Raw genomic sequence first — 18,605 nt, forward strand, 5'->3', positions numbered from 1 at the left:
CTGAGCATAAAACATAAACGAATAAGCCCCCCCAAAAAGTGGGATAAAGCAATAACAGGTAATGGGACACAGATGGTGACTGGGACTTGAAGGTATTACATTACTGTTGTTTGTTTTGGACCAGTGATGCAGCAATTTATGCTTCACACAGAGAAGGCAGTGGTTTGAAGTAATCTGAGCCTGCATTGGCTTAAAGCCAGAGAAAGGGCAGCTTTCAAAGCTGGAACTGCAGTGAGGGGAAAGGGGGAATAGGACAAGTGGAGAAAAAAAAACATGATGAAAAAGCCAGTGAGAGCCAGAGAACAAAACCGAGAGAGGAGTAAGATGTAATGGGGGAAACAGTGTGATGGAGAGCAACAAGAGTGAAAAAGAGTACCAACGGGACAGCAAGAGAATATTTAACACAAAAAGTTAAAGGGTCAGAAAATAGAGAGTGGTTTTGGGATCTGGGACAAGCATGTCTGCATAATGTACACTGCCAGTCAAAACTTTGGACACATCTCATTCCAGGGTTTTTCTTTTTACTATTTTCTACATTGTAGAATAAGAGTGAAAACATCAAAACTATGAAACAACACATACGGAATCACGTAGTAACCAAAAAAAGTGTTAAACAAATCCAAATATATTTTAGATTTCAGATTCTTCAAAGTATCAACCCTTTGCCTTGATGACAGCTTTGCACACTCTTGGCATTCTCTCAACCAGCTTCACCTGGAACGCTTTACCACCAGTTTTGAATGAGTTCCCATATACTCTGAGCACTCGTTGGCTGCTTTTACTTCACTCTGCGGTTCAACTCATCCCAAACCATCTCAATTGGGTTGAGATCGGGAAATTGTGGAAGCCAGGTCATCTGATGCAGCACACCATCACTCTCCTTCTTGGTCAAATAGCCCTTACACAGCCTGGATGTGTGTTGGGTCATTGTCCTGTTGAAAAACAAATGATAGTACCACTAAGCGCAAATCAGATGGGATGGCGTATCGCTGCTGTGGTAGCCATGGTGGTTAAGTGTGCCTTGAATTCTAAATAAATCCCCAACAGTGTCAGCAGCAAAGCACCCCCACACCATCACACCTCCTCCTCCATGCTTCATGGTGGGAACCACACATGCGGAGATCATCTGTTCACCTATTCTGTGTATCACAAAGACATGGAGATTGGAACCAAAAATCTCACATTTGGACTCATTAGACCAAAGGACAGATTTCCGACCGGTCTAATGTCTATTGCTCGGGTCTCTTGGCCCAAGTATGTTTCTTTTTCTTATTGGTGCCCTTTAGTATTGGTTTCTTTGCAGCAAATCGACCATGAAAGCCTGATTCACGCAGTCTCTTCTGAACAGTTGATGTTATGTGTCTGTGAATTGAACTCTGTGAAGCATTTATTTGGGCTGCAATTTCTGAGGCTGGTAACTCTTATGAACGAATCCTCTGCAGTAGAGGTAACTCTAGGTCTTCCCCTCCTGTGGCGGTCCTCGTGAGAGCCAGTTTCATCATAGCGCTTGATGGTTTTTGCACTTCACTTCAAGAAAATGTCAAAGTTCTTGAAATTTTCCAAATTGACTGACCTTCATATCTAATAGTAATGATGGACTGTCATTTCTCTCTGCTTATTTGAGCTGTTCTGCCATAATATGGACTTGGTCTTTTACCAAATATCGCGATCTTCTGTATACCACCCCTACCTTGTCCCAACACAACTGATTAGCTCAAACGCATTAACAAAAGAAATTCCACTAATTAACATGGCACACCTGTTAATTGAAATGCATTCCAGGTGACTACCTTATGAAGCTGGTTGAGAGAATGCCAAGTGTGCAAAGCTGTCAAGACAAAGGGTGATCACTTTGAAGAATCTCAAATATATTTTGATTTGTTTAACACTTTTTTGGTTATTACATCATTCCATGTGTTATTTCATAGTTTTGATGTCTTCACTATTATTCTACAATGTAGAAAATAGTACAAATAAATAAAACCCTGGAATGAGTAGGTATGTTCAAACTTTTGACTTGTACTGTACATCTGTCAGCCTGCCAGTCCCCCCTCGTAGTGTGTGGAGCAGATCTCTGATGAGGCCACAGGGGGTAGAAGGAATTATACATTAATTTCCTTCTAGAATGTGCCAAAGTAATTTACATCTGTGAAAAGAAAAACATGAAAGTGGGCTTCAGGCTTTAACCAAGTGAATGGTGGCCCCTGCATCGAGCTAGAATCAAATCATTCCAGTCAAGGTGCAGCATGTTCCATGCCATTATATTACAATAGACATCACTTGGAACGAGATGCAGAGAAACACGTACGCCAAGGAAATGGTTGTGAGATATTACTTTGTCATAAAATGGATGGGTACTTGAAAGGTTATTTTAGAACAAAGAGAAACATTTGAGAAGAAAAGTAAAACAGTATGTGGATAGGTACTAACTAAAGCACTTGTCAAATGTTTTCCATGTTAAATTTCATATTATTTTTTTTACCAAACAAGCACAGGTAACTACAGTAAAACAATCACATGTAACAGTAAATTGTATGTTTTATTTGACAGTTTGGGAAATCTCTAATGTTCCCAAAATAGTGGGGAACATCCAAATAATGACAACAAGACATTGAAGAGGATCCTCCATAACACAGTGTTTGGTAAATGTCCTCTCTTTCGTGAGCCCTAGCGCCAGATCCCTAGCAGATGCAGGACCAGCTCTTCATCCTCAGCCAGAGAGAGGCCAGTGTCCAGGGGCTTGGCAGCTGCTTGTTGCCTTGGTCTCTTCCTGCTCCCCTCTGCCTCATCTTCCTCACCAGTCATCGCTGCAGTCACTGAGGCTGCGCTTCCTCATCCCAGCAGCAAGGCTTTAAACAAAGAGAGGAGAAAGGTTTCAACAATCAGTTTAGCTCACATCAATGGGAGTGCAGTTTACATTGAGGGTCGGTCTATGGAGATGGTCTTTGAAAAAAAGCTGTTATGAGACATACCGTGGTTCATGGGGATCTGTGTAAAACAGAGGTAGAGGATTGCAACCCTGGGAGGTATCTTGGTTAAAAATCTTCCAATGTTGCTAGCTATTTGATTGCATGAGGCTGCTCAAGATTCTTTGTAATTGAGAGGAATGGAAAGAGGCACCCGTCTCATATCCATCTGATAGGGGAGATAGCTGGTACTCTTTATTCAAAGTTGTGAAATGGCCGGGATGATCAGACACCAGCAATGGCGTAATGGGATTAATTGAACAAATGAGCCGAAAAAAAGTCTAAAAATGGGGAACACAACTTAACTTTGATTAAGTCAATTGGTGTGGATCAAGGGAGTGGGGAATGATTTATCATGTGAACAGGAGTGAAACACAGTTATTGCTGATAGAGCTGTCTCTCCTATTATCTGCACCTCTGATTGTTGACACTCCACAGCTCAGGGGCTGGGTGGTGAGCACTAGGAATACAAAATGGCTACCATGCATGCAGAACCCCATTGTGGGTCAATTCATTAGGGCACACTGTGGAAAACGGTTCACAACGGAAATATAAAACAAGCATTTTTTTGTTGGATGGTACCGCCTCGTTTCACCTGTTTCTTCCAATGAATGTATAATGCGTTACTTTTAAAGTAACCTTGCCAACCACAAACATGCAGGCAAGTGCATTTTCTTGACACAGTCTTTCCGCTAGCCATAAAGAGGAGTAATTTCACCCAAAGTAAAAAGGAAGGGGAAAACCAGTGGTACATTTGTCTTGCTTTGCTGTTTGTTAGTGCTGACAGGGTGGTTCTCTCTAACCTTAGCCCCTGGTAAAGACAACGTGAGCCCAAATTAAGAACTTAGTTTGTAGAAAATCTGTTTGGTGCACATAGTGAAAACATGAGAATTTGGGGAATGGTCCCACCTGATCAGAGTAAATTGTTTGCAATTTTAATCTATACTGAACAAAAATATAAAACGCAACATAAAACATTTCTACGACTTTGCTGAGTTACAGTTCATATAAGGAAATCAGTCAATTTAAATCAATTCATTAGACCGTAATCTATGGATTTCACATGACTGGGCAGGGGCGCAGCCATGGGGTGGGCCTGGGAGGGCATATGCCCAGCCAATAAGAATGAGTTTTCCCCCACAAAAGGGCTTTAGAGACAGAAATACTCCTCTATTCCCCCCCACACCCCGACGATCCCACTGGTGAAGAAGCCGGATGTGGATGCCCTATGCTGGTGTGGTTACACGTTGTCTGCGGTTGTGAGGACGGTTGGACACGGCTTATGATAGAGATATTAACATACAATTCTCTGGAAACAGCTCTGGTGGACATTCTTGCAATCAGCATGCCATTTGCAAGCTCCCTCTGAACTTAAGAAATCTATGGCCTTAATGTCCCCAGCACAAGGTGCACCTGTGTAATTACCATAGTGTTTAATCAGCTTCTTGTTATACCACACCTTTCAAGTGGATAGATCATCTTAGCAAAGGATAAAATGCTAGCTAACAAACTTTGAGAGAAATAAGCTTTTATTTCAGCTCATGAAACACGGGACCAGCACTTTACATGTTGTGTTTGTTCAGTATAAAATAGCTAAAAGAGCAGCAACAATAGACTTCAAAGATCAAACATCTGACTCATTCTTCTGGCAAGTTTTTTATTTACCCCTTAACTGACCCCTGTATCATGCTCTTATCGTAAGTGTTTTTCCTGTAGACTCAATTGAATTCCAAAGGCCAGCAGGTCTCATATAGTAGTGTGTTTAATACACTCCTGGGCGCCATCACACACCAGCCAAGCTGTGTCTTCTGAGACAAGAACCTGATCAGGGGAAAATAACATGCCCTATATAGCTACATGTCTATGATGGAATAATTGGTAGTGTATCTTAAATAAATACATCTTTACAGAAGTTCCAAAGGTAAGGAAAGCTCAGAATGTCCTGTACAAGCTGGCTGGTTGTAAATGTTGGTGTATGCATGACTGCAGTCATATGCATTTCTGCATGGATTGTTTAATTAAATTCAGGGGTTGGAACCAAAATTATTTACCAATCATTTCATTCAGAACTACAATTATTTTCATTCCATTCCACTGTTCTGACCTGCATAATAAAGTTCTGAACCGGTTAAAACCAGAAAAAGTACTGGTTTATATTGTTCCTTTCTATTCCTTTTTTACCTTGTTAAGTCAACAGTTTTTACAATTAGCTCATTTAGCTTATTAAATGATTCCACCAGTCAACGCAGATTGAGCAGCTTTCCATGGACCAGGCAAGCTATTTGTTTACATGCTTGATGGACAAGTGTAGGGTGTGAGATGCGATTGAAATTTTGCGGGGTGAGTGCGAGATGGGGGTGGACATGGAGGCTTGGCTTAAAACTCTGAACATAATGATATGACATGCATTATAAAGTGTTTAGGATATTAGTAGGTGTATAATTACTTTACTGAATTGCATAATTATATGCTAACTAGATAACTACACTGAACAAAAATATAAATGCAACATGAAACTATTTCAAAGATCTTACTGAGTTACAGTTCATATAAGGAAATCAGTCAATTGAAATAAATTCATCAGGCCCTAATCTATGGATTTGACATGACTGGGAATACAGATATACATCTGTTGGTCATAGATACCTTAATAAAAACAAATAGGGGCATGGATCAGAAAACCAGTCACTATTTGGTGTGACCACCATTTGCCTCATGCAGCGAGACATCTCCTTTGTATCGAGTTGATCAGGCTGTTGATTGTGGCCTGTGGAAAGTTGTCCAGCTCTTCTTCAATGACTGTGCTTAGTTCCTGGATAATGTCGGGAACCGGAACATGCCATTGTACACGTCGATCCAGAGCATCCCAAATATGATATGTCTAATGAGTATGCAGGCCATGGAAGACCTGGAACATTTTCAGCTTCCAGGAATTGTGTACAGATCCTTGCGACATGGGGGTACGTTATCATGCTGGAACATGGGGTGATGGCGGCGAATGAATGGCACAATAATGGGCCTTAGGATCTCATCACGGTATCTCTGTGCATTCAAATTGCCATCCATAAAATGTAATTGTGTTCATTGTTCATTAGCTAGTTAATTGTTTACAAACAAATGAGAGAATGTGCTAGAAAGCTAAACAGCTACCCAGCTAGCTAGTTCACTGCCTAGGCTAGCTAGCTGACTGCCTTGGCTAGCTAGCTGACTGCCTTGGCTAGCTAGCTGACTGCCTTGGCTAGCTAGCTGACTGCCTTGGCTAGCTAGCTGACTGCCTTGGCTAGCTAGCTGACTGCCTTGGCTAGCTAGTTGACTGCCTTGGCTAGCAAGTTGACTGCCTTGGCTAGGCAAAAAGGACTTGTTTTGAAATTTGGATAATCATATACTTTGAGGCCTAAAAAAAACCCACCTATGATTTTGAACATTGAGAAATGTTCATATGCAAGCGTTGTCGTCACCTTTGTTTGCTACATAAACATCTGAGTGATGGGAAGCACGAGCACACCACCAATCAGCCTACACCATTGTGCACACACCCATCGTTATTACTATGACAACTAGCAGAACCATGTCAACAAATGACTGCTGTCTGAACACACACAAATATGATTTGGTCACTTGTAACTTGCTGTTTGGACCATCAGTACTCCAAAACAGATTTGTCTCGCAGTGTGAACAAGGCTTAAGTCTGTTGAATCATTTAAGGCTTTTCTCCAGTGGAACTATATATGGTGGTATATAATGTATAGACTGGAATGGGGTTAACAACTGATAAGAGGGAATGTTTCATATGTTATGGCCCTCACGTCAGTCATGACTTAAGTTGTGTTGCAAACGTAATTTATTCAGAATCGGTGGGACGATTCCCCAACATCTAATGTTCTTACTATCTGCACCAAACAGATTTTCTACAAACTACATTTTTAATTTGGGCTCAGATTGTGTTCACCATGGGCTAAGGTTAGAGAAAACCACCCTGTCAGCACTAACAAACAGCAAAGCAAGACAATTGCACCACTGGTTTTCCCCTTCCTTTTTACTTTGGGTGAAATTACTCCTCTTTCTTGTTAGCAGAAAGACTGTCAAGAGAATTCACTTGTCTATATGTTTGTTGTTGGCAAGGTTACTGTTAAAAGTAACTCACCTCACCTTATATCCTCACAGCTTATCAGCTTATACTCCGGAGTTTTATGTTTTCTGTATTTATATTGTATATTCCGTATGTTGATTATGTTTCTGTTTGTACATTGTCTATCGATGGCAGCAACTATTCACCAAGTCAAATTCTGTGTATGTGTATTGGTTGGTTTATTCGGATCCCCAGTAGCTTTTGCCAAAGCAGCAGCTATTCTTCGTGGGGTCCACACAAAAACAAGACAAGTAACAAAACACAGATACACAGACACACAAATCTAAAATACTATGGTGGCCTCCTGAATTATTGATCCTGTTCATTGCTGTTTATCAGCTATATCTTACACTCAAAATATCATATGAATCTAACCTTTGAGTTAAAACATTTAAGAAAGAAAATGGTCATCAAGAAATAATTATACTTAACAAAAATATAAACGCTACATGTAAAGTGTAGGGTTGCAATAATAGATCCCAGAAATGTTCCACAAGCACAAAAAGCTTATTTCTCTCCAATTTTGAGCACAAATTTGTTCACACCCCTGTTAATGAGCATTTCTCATTTGCCACGATCCATCCACCTGACAAGTGTGGCATATCAAGAAGCTGATTAAACAGCATGATAATTACACAGGTCCACCTTGTGCTGGGGTTAATAAAATGGCAATAAAATGAGCAGTTGTCACAATACAATGCCACATACGTCCACATTTTTGAAAGAGTTTGCAATCAGCCCCCTTTTTTTAAATGAGCGATCTACATGACATTTCGCCCAGGTCGCCCAGGTACATTTGGGCAAATCGTGAAGGAGACATTTGCATTCATACTACATTTTTTCTGGAAGAATATCGTCAAATCTGTATACTTGGACTTTGATTGAGCTTTTCCAGTATTAGTAGCCATATTATAAGTTCAACATTTGCAAAACAACCAGTTTTCATAACTCTGAATATTCTTATAATTCTTGTCCAAAAGGAAAAGCCATGCTGTCGTACAAGGTTAGTAGCTATATTTTCCGACAGATAAAAGCTTTCTGGATACTCCCGTAAAGCCCAGCTCATTGGCTATCTAGCTAGCTTCGTTTGACCACAATTGGTGCTTATTTGACAAAGTTAGAGTCGTTCAAGTGAAGACCGTCCGTGTCATCGGGGTGCCATGAAGGCGTCGCTCTCTGAACAAATATGGTGTCCTATAGGATATACTACACCCCTAATGATATAGTGAAGTCTCGTTACATTCTAGGATCTCTGAGGAATACATACTAACGTGATTTGACTGGTTGAAACAATGTTTAGGGTTAGATTTTCACAGATTCCATTTATTTGCTAATTGAACAAGTGGAAATACAAAACCGATCGTGCATGCTATATGGACGTTTTTAGGACATGAAAAAGGATTTTATCTAACAAAACGACACTTCATGTTATCTCTGCGACCCTTTGGATGATAAATCAGAGCAAGATTTCAGAATGTAAGTACACATTTTACCTTCAGAGGTAGATTTATCAAGCCTAACGCAGTGAAAAAAGTGTTTTGTTAGGAGCTCACCTCAAACAATTGCATGGCCTTTTTTGCAGTAATAGCTACTGTAAATTGTACAGTGCAGTTATATTAACAAGAATTTAAGCTTTCAGCCGATATAAGACACCTGTACCGACATTTGTTGTTTCTCTAAAATCTGCGATGGTGACACAAGGCCCTGCATTAACTGTCCCTTTGACGGGATGCCAATTCCTAAGAAGTTTTGAAGTCCTGTTTCACTAGGGTATAAATATGGGGTGACACTCCCTTTGTCCTTTACCATGTTGATGGATGACTGAGCACACACAAATGAAATAAGACAAAAGGTTGTTAGCCTTCACAAATCAGGTAATGGCTTTAAAAAGATAGCTACACACCTGAAAATACCCATCTCCACTATTAGTGCAATAAGACATGTAAAACAACTGAAGTAGTGATGAACCTGCCTGGAAGAGGACACAAGTGTATTTCGCCCCCACGCACAGTGAGAGGGATGGTTCAAGTGGAAAAATACATCTCCAAGAATCACAGTTGGAGAATTGCAATAGTTGGTTACATCTGGTCTCCAAAACTACAATAACACCACCTCCATGCCAAAAAGTTATTTGGAAGGGTTGCCTGAAGAAAGCCTCTGCTGTCACCAAACCACAAACGTAAGCGGCTGGAGTTTGTTAAATGTCTTTGAACTTGGATTGGAACCAGGTTGGACAGTCTGATGAGACAAAATAGAGTTGTTGTTTTTTAGCAAAAAACACCAGAGGTGAGTTTGGCTTAAAAAGAGCCATGGTCATGCAGAAAATAACCTAATCCCCACTGTGAAGTATGGTGGTGGATCTGTAATGTTCTGGGGCTGTTTTACTAACAAAGGCCATGGAAACCTTGTTAGGATACATGGCATCAGACTCCATCTAGTGCCAGGAGATTTTAGGCCAAAACCTATGACAGGATTAAAAAAAACTAAAAAACTGGACGATATGATGGTATTTTATTTTTTAATAATACAAGTTCTAAATGTGCTTTATGAGTAATGAGTGACCCTAGGGTGGCAACACATACATTCTCAGTGATTTTAATGAGTCCTTCACCACACTGTTCAATTCAACCAAAAATTTATAAATTTTATACATTTCTGCATTACCTGCACTCATTTGGGCATTTCCACACTGCCACGTAGGGCTGCACGATATGGGGAAACAATGTAGGCCTTATTTTTAACCAAATGTTGCAATTGCGATTTGACATGTGATTTAGAGCAAAACACTTGGGTGAACTGTTGGAATTAGGGATGCACGATGTATCGGTGAACATACTGGAATCGGCCGATATTAGCTAAAAATGCCAACATGGGTAACGGCCTGATGTCTAGTTTAATACCGATGTCAAAGCTGACGTGCATACCTATATAAAAAGGTAGGTACATGACGCAATGATGCCACGTAAAATGTTGTGCAACACAGCATTCCTAACCTAGGCCACAATGTCTGCTGTGTGGATCGAGCAGTCAACAAGTCGAGCAGTCATTTGAAAGAGTAAGGACATTTCAGCGAGACAACTCAAAAGGTGAAATCCATTAAAGCCAAGATAATGGAATTCATTGCCCTTGACAATCAACCGTTTAAGGTAAGGTAAGGCTGTACAGTGAAGTAAGTATGCCCCCAATACAATTCTAAAGTATAATACATCCAGTGTGATTTCAACAGATTTTTGTCAAATTAACAAATTATTGTCTTTTTATAACATTCCAACCTCGTTTAGCATGATCTATTCAATTATGGAATAATTATACTATTTGTATTCATTTGCGTCACTGTCAATGACATACTTTTATTCTGAGGGCAATCCGCAAAGTCCACTATTGTTGCTAATCCTTATTTTGGCTAGCATCACATAGATGGTTCCGATTACCATTAAATCAAATAACTGTCTTATAAATTAAGGTTATTTTACATTATGACACCTAGCTATATAGTTAGGTAGCTAACTATAGCTACTGAAACATGTCATTTTGTTATGTTTTTGGGGAAGTACATTGTTTGCATCCATGACCTAGCTAGCTTTTTTTATGACCAGCGCTGTAGGGGATCGAGACAACTTTCCCAGCATCATAGCATACGTATTAGAGGTCGACCGATTAATCGGAATGGACGATTAATTAGGGCTGATTTCAAGTTGTCATAACAATCGGAAATCTGTATTTTTGGGCGCCGATTTTGCCGATTTTTTTTTTTTTTTAACCTTTATTTAACTAGGCAAGTCAGTTAAGAACACATTCTTATTTACAATGACAGCCTAGGAACGGTGGGTTAACTGCCTTGTTCAGGGGCAGAACGACAAATTTTCACCTTGTCAGCTCGGGGGACCCAATCTTGCAAACTTATAGTTAACTAGTCCAACGCTCTAGTATATATTTTTAAACCTGCATATTTAGCTAAAAGAAATCCAGGGTAGCAGGCAATATTAACAGGTGAAATTGTCTTCTTTTGCGTTCTTTTGCGTTTTGCTTCTTTTGCGTTCATTGCACGCAGAGTCAGGGTATATGCAACAGTTTGGATAGCCTGGCTCATTGCGAACTAATTTGCCACAATTGTACGTAATTATGACATAACATTGAAGGTTGTGCAATGTAACAAGAATATTTAGACTTAGGGATGCAACCCGTTAGATAAAATACCGAACGGTTCCGTATTTCACTGAAATAATAAACGTTTTGTTTTTGAAATGATAGTTTCCGGATTCGATCATATTAATGACCAAAGGCTCGTATTTCTGTTTGTTATGTTATAATTAAGTCTATGATTTGATAGAGCATTCATAAGCATTCATTCAAACAGCACTTTTGTGCGTTTTGCCAGCAGCTCTTCGCAAACACAACGCTGTTAATGACTTCAAGCCTATCAGCCTAATGGCTGGTGTAACCGATGTGAAATGGCTAGCTAGTTAGCGGGGTGCTCGCTAATAGCGTTTCACACGTCACTCGCTCTGAGACTTGGAGTAGTTATTCCCCTTGCTCGGCATGGGTAACGCTGCTTCGAGGGTGGCTGTTGTCGATGTGTTCCTCGTTCGAGCCCAGGTTGGGGCGAGGAGAGGGACAGAAGCTATACTTTTACACTGGCAATACTATAGTGCTTATAAGAACATCCAATAGTCAAAGGTATATGAAATACAAATGGTATAGAGAGAAATAGTCCTATAAATACTATATTAACCGGGCCTCCCGGGTGGCGCAGTGGTTAAGGGCGCTGTACTGCAGCACCAGCTGTGCCACCAGAGGCTCTGTCCGTGGGGCGACACACAATTGGCCCAGCGTCGTCCGGGTTAGGGAGGGGTTGGCCGGTAGGGATATCCTTGTCTCATCGCCCGCACGATGAGACAAGATAGTACTCCTGTGGCGGGGTAAAGGCTACAACCTAAAACCTCTTACCTTGGAATATTGAAGTCTCACTTTAAAAGGAACCACCAACTTTAATATGTTCTCATGTTCTGAGCAAGGAACTCAAACGTTAGCTTTTTTACATGGCACATATTGCACTTTTACTTTTCCAACACTTTGTTTTTGTATTATTTAAACCAAATTGAACATGTTTCATTATTTATTTGAGGCTAAATTGATTTTTATTGATGTATTATATTGAAAGTTATATATATATATATATATATATATATTATATTATAGTTAAAATAAATGTAAATTCAGTATTGTTGTATTTGTCATTACAAATAAATACATAAAAAAAAAAAAATCGGCTGATTAATTGGTATTGGCTTTTTTTGGCCCTCCAATAATCGGCATTGAAAAATCATAATCGGTCGACCTCTAATACGTATCGATGAATCATTGTGACATATGAAATACGAGTGATAGTGTAATCAATGTGTAATAACTACGCAACAAATTAAGTAACGCGTTAAATTATTATGTGACGTTCAGTCATATTTCAGGTCAACAAGCTTATTTGACACGTCAGTGTTATTTGACGTGTATCTTTTTTGACACGCAAAGAATCAAACAAGGTTCCATAGAAATCCTGGTTGAGAATGAAACAACTGAACAAATGAACAATGAAACAGCACTGCAAGTAAGTGAAATAAATACGTTTTGATTATGTTTTACTGGTAATGGGGACATACGTAAATGCCAACAAAACACATTTTTGGTCAGCGTGGTGTGTGTAACCTTTACTTAACTAGGTAAGTCAGTTAAGAACAAATTCTTATTTACAATGACGGCCTACCCTGGCCAAACCCGCACAACACTGGGCCAATTGTGCACCGCCCTATGGGACTCCCAATCACAGTTGGATGTGTTACAGCCTGGATTCGAATCAGGAACTGTAGTGACTGAGATGCAGTGCCTTAATTTTAACACACACACATGGACGTAGTGGTCTAACTTTAACTGCACAAGAATGCTTAAAAGGCAGCTTAAATTGTAAATATCGGTTATCGGTTTTCCTTTTTTTGGCAAGGAAAACATCGGATATCGGTATTGGCCAAAAATGTAATAAACACTAGCTGGAATCATGGAAATAGGATGATTATTCTAATTAAATAGTTAGAATACAGTGTTGTTTGACATGACAACTAATGAAAATGCCAGGGAGGAGTTCTTGTGACAGGGTAGGAACCAAAGTGTTCTTTTTTTCCCTTCTTTTTTTAGGAACCACAGTGTTAATAAGTGTTTCCTAGGGGACCCTACAATCTTTGGCTACATTGAAAGTTCTCTTAACTACTTCATGTAGGTAACCTAATTCATGCTTTGCATATTCCTGTTTGATTTATTAAATACTGTTGCACAAACAACATGCTGATTTAGGTCTACACCATCAATGGTTTTATCAGGCTGTATAGCTAATTACGTTTGCTCTGACATGTATAGCAAACTAACTAGCTATTATCATTAGCAGCTAACAAGATTTAGGCTCAACTTGCTAAGAAAAGACAAAGTAGCTGTTTGCAGATGTGTTTCTTACAAACTAAGCGTAATTATAGAATGCTAGTGGATTTAATAAGAAACAAAGTGAAAACAACACCAACATTGTTGCATGTGCGGCATTGACCATGCAGACTGAACGCAAGTGTCTCCTGGTCGAGGAACAACAAATGCGCTCCTTGAGTGACGGGGGCGGCTAGGTCTGTGTGGAAAGCAGCATGGAGAGAGGAGAGATGACTCAAGTAGCGAAGTAAACTATAAAAATGGACATTACACATGGCGTATCACATTTAACAAACTAAACATTCAAATACCGTTATGGAAGGTAAAGTAAAAACCCAAACCGGTCCGTGTATCAATACTGGTTTATCGCAAAATACAGTATACCGCCTAGCCCTAGTTTCGGTATGGAGGAATGATCTCAAATCACGTCTTTTGTGTCCTCCAACCTCATCAAACATTATAGCAGATGACTCAGATCTGTTATCTTGGCAAAAGGAGGGTTCACAAAATACTAAATGCTGTGGTGCCAATAATTGTGACATGTATGTTTTTGAATAAAATAATGATTTATTGATAACGAAAGTTTTTCTTTTAACAATTTTAACTCAATTAAAAGGTTGGATTCATATGATATTTTGAGTAAAATCAAGTTGATAAATAACAACCTCACAGCCTTCTTTGTTCATACAGTATTTACCTAGGGTGCCAATAAATCAGGAGGGCACTGTACAAAAAATAAGTCTAAAGAATAATGTGTGTGTAGATTGTGTGTGTTAGTGTGCCTGTGTGTGTGTTTTTGTTTAATCAGTTTTTTTAAAGGTAATTTAGCTGTTTGCTTGAGTAAATGGAGATGGAAGGGAGTTCCATGTGATCATGACTCTGTATAAAACTGTGCCTTGCTGTGAATTCCTTTTGGACTTGGGGACTGTGAAGAGACCCCTGGTGCATGTATGGGTGTCTGAGCTGAATGTTACTTGATTATGCAAACAATCTGTAATTTTCTTCAGTAATATTGTTCATAAAAACTACTGTAGGAGAGAAGAAGTTACTCTCATCAACCCTCAACCAGGAGAAACTGACATGCATGTTGTTGATGTTAGTTCTGTATGTGCAGTTAAGAGCTAGATGTGCTGCTCTGTTTTGAGCTAGCTGCAGCTTTGATAGGTCTTTCTTTTCTGCACTTTACCATATTACCAGACTGTAATCAAGACCGGACAAGACCAGAGTCTGAAACTAGTACAGTTGATTTTTATACTTGGCGAATAACGTGATTCTGATTTTGGTGGTGGTGATACATAGTTAACACAGTGTCAGAAACAAGGGTAATATAGTCTGCTAAAGGCTGAGCATCAATCAATTGCACCCCTATGGTTAGCGAGTAGCATGCTAATGATTGTCTATATCCAGGTACAGCCAATTGGCCTTAGAGCTGTCCTGGGGACATTCATCCATCCAAATACTTGACGGTGCTGCTACTCATGTCACCGGCTGTTTCCCTGGAGATCACGATCAAATGACTCAGTGATTACGTCAGCCAGGGAGACTGTCAATTAAACTGTCATTCATCATCACCACAGGATATGATCAGTGGAGTGAGACAGAATAGGCCAATACAGGCATGGATGGACTGAGCAGGGATATGGAATGGATACAGTACATCCTTGGTGCGCTGTAACAATGGTCAGGCCATAAACCAGCAGCACAGGGGGGTACTCTTACAGATAGTATTGGTGTGTGGAAATCTGCCAGGGGAAGGCACTAGGAGGTGGTGTTAATATACACCGGAGGAAAGAGGCGGAGGGAGGGGGAGAGAGAGGAGGGGGGTGTCAATGTGAGGGTGATAAATAAGTGGTGGTGTTCTGAGAACCCCCTCCTTGGTTACAAACCAGCATCCCGGTGAGAGAGACAGGCAGGCTAGTGGTAGATCTCCGTGGTAACGGGCAAGCGTAGTCATGCAGTGAACGCCAGGGGAGCATAAATCTGTTCTCGCCCCCAGCCCTATGGACTAGTGGGCTTACGGAGGAGGAGGAGGAGATGGAATGAACATCACCTGCTCCTCCACACACAGGGGAGAGAGGCAGAGAGAGAAAGAAGTGTATGTGAGGAAGCGAATGGAAAAGGGCCGGAGAAAGGTAAGTAGAATCAAGTCAGAGAGCGAGAGCACAAAGACAATGCACTGGAATAGACACCTAAGACACTGAGAAAAGGCCTCTCTGCCTTTAAATCCTTGGTGCATTGCCCTGTAGCGAGAGGCTGCGTTGCCCTTCACCCTCGGCTGCCACTTTTAATCTGTCTCTAATTACACACTTTATAGCCTAGCTGCCGCACGCCCAGCGATCAATGCCTCGGCCAGCGGGCTACAAGGGAGTCCTCCCTCCTGGAAAGGGTATAGTTCTGCTCCAGAGTCAATTACACCCCAAATCCCAATAACCCTAGGCAGACGAGCAGAGATACAACATTGCAAATCTAATGAATCTAGGAATGCTCGAAGGAAACAATCCTCGCTACAACAGACTGCTGGTCCAATAATGCTGAGCAGCTCATTGTTTTCCAATATGGATTTCTTGAGAAATGTCAGACCATTGCTGGATCACAAGCCCATGACTCCTCGATTCTGTCTGGTAGTTTTTAAAGGATTGGACATGTAACAGTGATAGCCAAACATCTAGGCTTGGTCGAATTGATGCCTGTTCTTTCAGATCTACTAGTCACAAAATCCTTATTGGTAGGGCTGCATTGTCAAGTGACTTTAAATGCTCGGGATGGAGCTTTTAGTCTATCATACATTCAGTTTCAGCCTAAAAACTAGCTGGTACAGTAGCCTATAGTTATTACCTGCTCTGGTCATCATCTTCCTCCGAGTCAGAGCATAGTTTATCCGGGTCGGGAATCGTGCTGGGGTCAAACTCCTCTCCACCGGCACCGTCCAGGTACGCTACCACCTCCTCTTCAGACTTCTGCTCCTGGGACAAACGGGACAAAATACAGTTACTTCAAATACCTCAGGTGTTGGATTCAATAAGAAAATCAACCAATTGTGCTAAGACTATATGAAACCCGATGAATGTTGTGCCAGATGTCTTGAAAAAGCTCTTACTGAGCGAATAATTTACACATCAAATCAAATCAAATCAAATCAAATTTTATTTGTCACATACACATGGTTAGCAGATGTTAATGCGAGTGTAGCGAAATGCTTGTGCTTCTAGTTCCGACAATGCAGTAATAACGAACAAGTAATCTAACTAACAATTCCCAAAAAAAAAAAAAAAAAACTACTGTCTTATACACAGTGTAAGGGGATAAAGAATATGTACATAAGGATATATGAATGAGTGATGGTACAGAGCAGCATAGGCAAGATACAGTAGATGATATCGAGTACAGTATATACATATGAGATGAGTATGTAAACCAAGTGGCATAGTTAAAGTGGCTAGTGATACATGTATTACATAAGGATGCAGTCGATGATATAGAGTACAGTATCTACGTATGCATATGAGATGAATAATGTAGGGTAAGTAACATTATATAAGGTAGCATTGTTTAAAGTGGCTAGTGATATATTTACATAATTTCCCATCAATTCCCATGATTAAAGTGGCTGGAGTAGAGTCAGTGTCATTGACAGTGTGTTGGCAGTAGCCACTCAATGTTAGTGGTGGCTGTTTAACAGTCTGATGGCCTTGAGATAGAAGCTGTTTTTCAGTCTCTCGGTCCCAGCTTTGATGCACCTGTACTGACCTCGCCTTCTGGATGACAGCGGGGTGAACAGGCAGTGGCTCGGGTGGTTGATGTCCTTGATGATCTTTATGGCCTTCCTGTAGCATCGGGTGGTGTAGGTGTCCTGGAGGGCAGGTAGTTTGCCCCCGGTGATGCGTTGTGCAGACCTCACTACCCTCTGGAGAGCCTTACGGTTGAGGGCGGTGCAGTTGCCATACCAGGCGGTGATACAGCCCGCCAGGATGCTCTCGATTGTGCATCTGTAGAAGTTTGTGAGTGCTTTTGGTGACAAGCCGAATTTCTTCAGCCTCCTGAGGTTGAAGAGGCGCTGCTGCGCCTTCTTCACGATGCTGTCTGTGTGAGTGGACCAATTCAGTTTGTCAGTGATGTGTATGCCGAGGAACTTAAAACTTGCTACCCTCTCCACTACTGTTCCATCGATGTGGATGGGGGGGTGTTCCCTCTGCTGTTTCCTGAAGTCCACAATCATCTCCTTAGTTTTGTTGACGTTGAGTGTGAGGTTATTTTCCTGACACCACACTCCGAGGGCCCTCACCTCCTCCCTGTAGGCCGTCTCGTCGTTGTTGGTAATCAAGCCTACCACTGTTGTGTCGTCCGCAAACTTGATGATTGAGTTGGAGGCGTGCGTGGCCACGCAGTCGTGGGTGAACAGGGAGTACAGGAGAGGGCTCAGAACGCACCCTTGTGGGGCCCCAGTGTTGAGGATCAGCGGGGAGGAGATGTTGTTGCCTACCCTCACCACCTGGGGGCGGCCCGTCAGGAAGTCCAGTACCCAGTTGCACAGGGCGGGGTCGAGACCCAGGGTCTCGAGCTTGATGACGAGCTTGGAGGGTACTATGGTGTTGAATGCCGAGCTGTAGTCGATGAACAGCATTCTCACATAGGTATTCCTCTTGTCCAGATGGGTTAGGGCAGTGTGCAGTGTGGTTGAGATTGCATCGTCTGTGGACCTATTTGGGCGGTAAGCAAATTGGAGTGGGTCAAGGGTGTCAGGTAGGGTGGAGGTGATATGGTCCTTGACTAGTCTCTCAAAGCACTTCATGATGACGGATGTGAGTGCTACGGGCGGTAGTCGTTTAGCTCAGTTACCTTAGCTTTCTTGGGAACAGGAACAATGGTGGCCCTCTTGAAGCATGTGGGAACAGCAGACTGGTATAGGGATTGGTTGAATATGTCCGTAAACACACCGGCCAGCTGGTCTGCGCATGCTCTGAGGGCGCGGCTGGGGATGCCGTCTGGTCCTGCAGCCTTGCGAGGGTTAACACGTTTAAATGTCTTACTCACTTCGGCTGCAGTGAAGGAGA

The 18,605-nt window shown here is 41.3% G+C and overlaps 1 pseudogene; it reads right to left on the minus strand.

The window, feature by feature from the left end:
* Positions 1–2,167: 2,167 nt before the first annotated feature.
* The window catches only part of LOC112229099, a 123,668-nt pseudogene continuing 107,230 nt past the window's right edge, over positions 2,168–18,605 (minus strand).

The sequence above is a fragment of the Oncorhynchus tshawytscha genome, linkage group LG30 (genome assembly GCF_018296145.1).
Source record: "Oncorhynchus tshawytscha isolate Ot180627B linkage group LG30, Otsh_v2.0, whole genome shotgun sequence".
Classification (NCBI taxonomy): Eukaryota; Metazoa; Chordata; class Actinopteri; order Salmoniformes; family Salmonidae; genus Oncorhynchus; species Oncorhynchus tshawytscha.